The following is a 7509-nucleotide window of genomic DNA, read 5'->3' on the forward strand; positions in this document are numbered from 1 at the left end:
CTGCTCCTTTGCCTTATGGTCTTATGGTCCTTTCTATCTTCCTTTGTAATTTGTACCCCACATCTTTGCTACCATTTGGAGGCCTATGTAATAATCCCATCGGGGTCTTTTTTTAAACCCTTGTAGACTGCATCTTCTAATGATCTGCCTTTTGTTTTAGTGACTTTATTTATTCTTTAAAGCAAATAAAGCCATCCCAACATCTCTGGCCAGCTGCCTGTCCCCTTGACACGATGTGTATCCTTGGATGTTAAGCTCCCAGCTGTGATCTTCCTTCAGCCATGACCCAGTGATGCCCACATCATCATACCTGGCAATCTGTAACTGTGCAATGAGATCACGACTTTATTATACATACATCGTGCCTTGAAATATAACAGATTCAGTTCTGTATTTACCACTCTTTTCAATTTTGTCGCCATGTTTCTGAAGATAACTTCTCCCTTTCGAAAATTTATCTTAGTCATTGATTTGGATATTTCTGTAATGTCTCCTGGATTCTCATTCTCTTTAATGTTATCCTCACTTTTCCAATCTGTTGAATCCATCCTCTACAATATTGTTTAAAGCCCTGACCATAGCCCTGGTTATGTGATTTGCCAGGATTCTGGTCCCAGCCTAGTTCAGGTGGAGCCTGCCCCATCAGAACAGTTCCCTTTCTCCAACACGGGTGCTAATGTTCCACAAATTTAAACCCACTTCTCCCGCACTAAACCTTGACAACACATTTACTTTCTGATCTTACTAACCATGTGAAAATTGCATGATGTACAGATAGCAATCCAGTGATTAATATCTCTTTGTTTCTCCATTTTAATTTAGTCCCTAGCTTCTTAAATTTCCTCAGTGGTGTGATGGGGTCCTGAATTACCCTTATGAACTGTGTTTTTTTAAAGAGAGAGAGAGAGTTATTTAACACAGACACCTTGTTGTTAAAGAGAGAGAGAGGCAAAGACATATTTGAGGTAGTGTTATGGTTTCCCTGCAGCAGGTTTACACTTTTGCAAGGACACTGCCAGTTTCTATGTTCTTACAGGGAGAGAAGGGAGGAGTTACTTGATGGACAGTTGGTGTTCAGCACAATAGTATTTAAACCAGTGTAACTGCCTGTTTCACAGGACAAGCAGATGCATTAAGGTGTGGTGAAGTTACCACTATCCTGTTCAGATGCCCACGAGTGTGGTACAGAGGATCGATTGAGAAGGATTGATCTGTGATTATTAGTGCATGAAAGAGTGACCTTGTGGAGTCTACTAGTGTCTTTAACCCTCGCCCACGTTGGTAGACTATCACTTGAAGATGGTTCTCTTAAGTTGGTCAAGTTTGGCTAACTTAGAAGGCTCAGAGGACAACAGGAAGATTAACAGCATCAACTTACCTGAAGAATCACAACAAATCACTCTCTCTCTCTATCACTACTCAACTCAATACCATGAACCAAACTGAACTTTTCTCATCATCGTAAGACTATCTATTTACCCCTAGACTTGAAGAAGATTGATTTCTATATTTCCACACTTATACATACACAATCTTGGCTAACCTGTTTGATTTGTCTGATTTTATATTACTGTATTGCATAGTTACTAATAAATACCATTAGTTAATAGCAATACCGGACTCCAAAGTGTTTTTCATTTGTGCTGGATCTTTAACCCATCACGGGGTACGTGCCAAAATTAGGACCTGCGTCCTCGATTTGAACAAATTGGTTGGGGCTTATTTGGAAGTGATTGGGGAAAATCCCTTTTGATTTTGTTGTGTGGGAAAACAGCAGAAATGGACATTAGCGTTGAGAGGTTTCTGTTAGAACCAACCCCTGAGGCGCTGGATGATGCTAAGAGGGATGTTTTGTAGGAATTGCTTGTAAGTTAAAAGTTCAAGTGACTACTAGAATGAAGAGAGCTCATATGCAAACGTTAATAGCACCGCATTATGTATCCAAAGGAACATTTGAGGAGGAGGTGTTGGAAATGTTTGCTGAAGTAAAAGAACTTACTGAGGCTGAGGTTCAGCTTCAGCTGGCAAAATTAAAGATGGAGCATGAATTGCAATTAAAACAGCTCGAGGCTGATGAAGCATAAAAGCAGAGGGTCCATTAGGGTAGAGAGGCAGACAAATAGAGAGAAGAGGCAGCAAAACAGAGAGAGAAGGCAGAAAGACAGAGACAGTTTGAGAGGGACACGTGGCAGCTGGGAGGTTCAGTGTTGGACCCTGATGATTTTTACAGCTCGAAAGAGTTTGTGTTGATTGAAGAATTTAAAAGTTATGTTCCCGATGATGTAAGGGCATACCTAGATGAAGAGGATGCCACTACCCTGTGGGGGTCTGCTATGACAGCAGACGAGTTTGTTTTAACCCAAGAGATTCAGTTTCCTCTGAATGAGATTTTCCCAGAGAGTAGCTGGGAGGTTCAGGGTAACCTTGAGTTTGAAACTGGGACTAGTGATGAAAGCCCAGAAGAGGCAGCTGCCTCGATTGCCAGTGTTCAGGTTGTTGAAGTACCTGTGGGTTCACAGGGTACTGAACCTGGTGTTGAAACTCTGTTAAGGTCTGAGGTGTCTGACTCGGTTGGAAAGGAATGCAGTTCGTTTTGTGTCAGATAGTCTTGGTTCAGTGAATAAGGGGTGTGACAAGAATACACATAGATTAAGATGTAGCTGTCCTGTGCTGGCACCAGTGGGATCAGCAGTTGGTCTGCCACCTGTCTTCAGGAGAGAGAGAGATAAGGAAAACCATAGAGCAGCATTTGGAGATGGTAATGAAGGGATGGGAGAGAGAGTAACAGAAGGAGAGAGCTGTCAAGATGGGCTCCCCCTTTGAACCCTGAACTGTTTGAAGTGATGGACAGGCGATATCCCAGCAGGGGGATAAAAAGGGACAGGTTCGCTAAGGCAGGACACACATGACACCTGAGGTAACGAGACCCTGGAAGCGGTGCGTCTCTCACAAGTCGGTGGGAAATTTTGGAAGGCCGGTTGCGGGACCAGGCCATAGACGCACAGGGTGGAAAGGCACGATCGGCGGGAACCTGGTGTGTGTCCACCCTTGCCTGGGTGCCGGGTTCACCGCAGAGAAACGATCGTATCTGGAAACAGAGGGGTCACGGTCGGTGACCTCAGATGACATCACAAAGGGCTCGCCCGAAAGCTGACTGCGAAGGTCTGTGTGTGGAAGCCGTTTTGAAAATTCATTCGTTTTGCTCTCTCTCTCCTTCCCTCCACTGTCTGCGAACTGAACTGAACTAAATTGAACTGAACTTTGCGTCACTTTGAAACTGGTCATTTACCCCTAGACAACGATAGAGCTTGATTGATCCTGTTATCTTAATTCTGTGTACATGTGTGTTTATCATTGCTGAACTGTTGCATTTATTATCCTTTTGATTAGAGTACTGTGTTGCTTGTTTCTTTAATAAAACTTTCTTAGTTCTGGTAATCCAGACTCCAACTGAGTGATCCATTTCTGCTGGTTTGGCAACCCAATTACGGGGTACGTAACAGGGGTTAACCTTGGTACCAGTGGAAATGGAGGATTCTCAGTCACTTGTATTAGACAGTGTTCTGAAAGTTAGTGATGAGATGAAAATTGGTGGGGTAAATGTTACTGCCGATATTGAGAAAAGTGTTGTTTCTGGACTTTTAAATAAAGTACTTGTGAAGGTTGGATTAGTTTAGCGACCTTTGACCCTGCTTGCAGGACAAGGGCCTGCCGAGGAAATATGTGCCACTCTGTTGAATTTTGTTTTAACATTTGGATGTAAACACCTTCAAGGTTATGAAGTTGCTTTGCACGATTGTGTTATGGAGAAGGAAGATTGTTTTAGTTTTGAGAAGCCATTTGTAGAGATTACTATGGAGACAAATCGAGATAAACGTTGTAGGAATAAAATAAATGGGTTGTTTGGCATTTTCACAATAGTCAAACTCTTCCCTTTTTCTTCCAAGATCACTGGTACCCACATGAACAGGAAAGAACAAATCTTTCCCTTTCCCATGCATAATTTTTCTGCAATTCAGATGAGATGCCCCAGACCCAGGCACCAGACAGCTCCATGAACCAAAGAACAATGGTTTGTTTGCTCGTTTTCCCTACAGCCCCCATTCTCATCCTCACAGGGAGCATGAAGGGTCTTGGACTGAAATTTCGACTGTTTAGTCTTTTCCATAAATGCTGCCTGGTCTGCAGAGCTCCCCCAGTTTTTGTGTGTATTCCATCAATTTTAGACCTGTTGGGCAAGTTCAAGGGTTGAGACACCTCCAGAAATCCCTCTTAGAACCCACAACAAGCTCTGTGTTACATGCTGTGTTAATAAATGAACATTTCAGTTTGTAACAATCTAGTGGGAGCAACGGATGTTGAGAATGGTGAGGCTGGAGCCTGCGAAAGGGGCATGAGGCAAGTGGCTGAGAAGGAGTGCCAGGTGCGCGGGTGGAGTTATATACATGTGTGCCCAAGATCTTTGCACAAAAGTGTATAAACTAACTTGCCTGTTCTTATCTGCTACTCTCCTGCATTTCCTGACCAAAGCCTCTCAAGCCAAAGTCTCAGATGTCAGACCACTCTACTGACCCACTCACACAATGGCCAATCCAAAATGGCTTCTGAGATCTTGGTCTCCACTTCTTCTCATTGAATTCTCTTGACCCAAAGCCTCAGTTCACCACTCTAACACTGCCCACTCCAACAATGGCTGTTCAGCTTAAATTGCACATTTTATTGGCTCAAGTGAAACTTCCAATCAAGGAGGTTGCACGTTTGAAACCCACGCCAAAACTGATCTCACTATTGCTATTTCAAACTCCAGTTCATATAGACAACATTACTAACCATTGATATGCATTCTTCTTATTGCCTACTGAAAGAGTGTGGTTCTTTTTGCCACACTCAGTGATATATTAGCATGGGATCAAAGACAGTTTTCGTTATGTATGGGAAGAAGCTCTCATGGACACAATTCAACTATGTTGAAAATGAGGTTTGAAGATCAAGTTGTCCAGGAAAAGATCCAAATTAGGCTTAGATGTGCATGTGAATAAGTGCTTCTTGAGAGCCCATGATGGTGAGACCCATTGCTTTGTTAATGGTTTAGCGTAGACAGATTTGGTGATCATTACCCCATACTGAATTTGACAACTGAGCAATGTTACATCTTGATGTGTAGATACTTGCATTGAAAGAGTCTAGGTCTTCTGTACTATATTCTGAAAATTGCCTGGTCCTATCCGGATTTGACCTAGTTATGAAACAGCATGTTTGTGAATATTTCAGCCAACATCATTAGCACTCACCAAGGTTGAGGATGGGCATGTTCTTGGAAAATGTTCTTCTCTTTTTCCCCTCCAAATATTTGACTGTGCAGCATCATTCAGAACTGTATGTGCTGAAACTAGATTATTGACTGTGGTAGAGAGTATCAATGTTTGAAGCATACTGGGTCTGAAATGAACCGTTCCCATTCCTATTGATGCACCACACTGCAGACAGAATGCGTCATCTGCATAGGAACATCTGATAACCATACCTCTCTGCACCCTATCAAACAGTTACTAGTGCCCCTCACAAAATAGAGCTTCATGTGCTCTAAAGATCCCTTCACCAACTTCACCGACAATATAATTTCAGAGAGGCAAAAGCTAAGAAAACTTTGTTGGACTGAGGGGAGATGACATAGTAAAGCAACATTGGTGAATAGAAATAAAATGGTAGAAGTATGTGAAGATGCTGCTTCTTTGGACAAACAGGTCGAGCTCTACGTACTCCATTAGTAAGATCAATGGTGGTTAAGCAAAGTCAAAGCATATTAACCGGTCAGAGGGTTGTGAGAGTGTAGAATTAGCTGCCAGGATAAGTGGTTCTTGTGAGCTCAATTTTAACATTTAAAAGAAGTTTGGATAGGCACAGCAATCATAGGAGTATGGAGGGCTATGGTCCCGGTGCAGGTGGATGCCTGCTTCTGTGCTGTACTTTCCAATAACTCTACATGTGCTTATGCACCATTATAATAATGAATATAGATAGCTGTTGGATAGCAAATTGTAATAGCGAAGGGCACTTACACCATTGAAAATAAGGACTGATATGAGGACGTTCCGTGAATGCCACGCTATGAAATATAAATAGAAGTTGTTTCAGTTGAGAACTTTAATGGAACATATTTTCTCTCAGTAAACAGGTGGGAGAGACTGAGATGTCGTCATTCTTCACACAGGAAGGACTGAGCAAAATAAAGTCTGATTTTGAAACGGGTGGGGTGGAAAAAGTTCAACAACTGATAGAGCAGAAAGTAACTGATCTGGACAAAACTGAACTTAACATTGCAGTGACGGGAGAGTCGGGTACAGGAAAATCCAGCTTTATCAATGCCATGAGAGGACTTCGGAGCACTGATCCGGGAGCAGCTGAAGTTGGGACCACAGAAACAACAAAGGAGCCAATCGGGTACTCACATACCACTCTGCCCAATGTTCACTATTGGGATCTGCCAGGGATGGGAACTACTGAATTTTCAGCAGCTAAGTATCTCAGAAAAATGAAAGTTAAAAAATATGATTTCTTTATCATAATCTACAATTGTTGATTCAAAGAAAATGATGTAAAACTTGCCAAAGAGATTGAACAATGGGGGAAAAAGTTCTATTTTGTCCACTCTAAGATTGATGACGATCTTAATTCCATGAAGAAACAGAAAAAAGTTATTAATGGAGAAGAAGAGCTGGAAAAGATTCGGAGTGACACTGTCAGGAGGTTGGCACAGGCAGGGTTTCCAGAATCATCTGTGTTCCTGATATCCAGTTTAGAGCCGTCTGAATTTGATTTTACTCAGTTAAATAAAGGACTGGAAGATGATCTAAATAATGTAAAGAAAAGGATCTTTGTCCTGGCCCTTCCAAATCTAAGTGTGGATAGTTCAGAGAAAATATGAGATTCTGAAAAAACATATCTGGATGTTTGCAACACTCTCTGGGGGCATGGGAGCAGTCCCAGTTCCCGGCTTCTCTCTCACTTGTGATATCAGTATATTGATTGGAGCCATTGTCCACTTCCGGAAATGCCTGGGTCTGGATGATGCTTCTCTTCAAAGACTGGCCAACAGAGCAGGAAAACCTGTGGAAGAGCTGAAGGCGACAATAAAAGCTCCATTGCTGGGGGAAATAACCATAGATGCAATCTTGAGGTCAGGTTGGGGTACTTTTTGGAGCATAATAAATCACAATTCAAAAAGAAAGGAATAATACAAAATATTTCAGGACAACTGAATATGTTACCTGTAATTGAAATAAACGTAAAACTTTACATCTCAATTGGAACTGTAAATTAAGCTCAGGTAATATCCTTTTCAACTCTGATTGAGCTTAACTCATCCTTTATGATCACTTGGAGTAAACTGCTCTTGATGATACCAGTGCTGTGTCACATCTAATATCTCAAACTATTCCAATCCATTTCCAAAATGAAACTCACTCCTGTAATTGATTCAAAGGAAGCCATTTGTGATTCTGCATTACA

General features: G+C 41.9%; 1 pseudogene; it reads left to right on the top strand.

Annotated features, from left to right (window-relative positions):
• LOC134341252 (interferon-gamma-inducible GTPase 10-like) overlaps positions 1-7182 on the top strand; it is a 46516-nt pseudogene extending 39334 nt beyond the window's left edge.
• Positions 7183-7509: the final 327 nt, after the last annotated feature.

The sequence above is a fragment of the Mobula hypostoma genome, assembly GCF_963921235.1.
Source record: "Mobula hypostoma chromosome 10 unlocalized genomic scaffold, sMobHyp1.1 SUPER_10_unloc_3, whole genome shotgun sequence".
Taxonomy (NCBI): Eukaryota; Metazoa; Chordata; class Chondrichthyes; order Myliobatiformes; family Myliobatidae; genus Mobula; species Mobula hypostoma.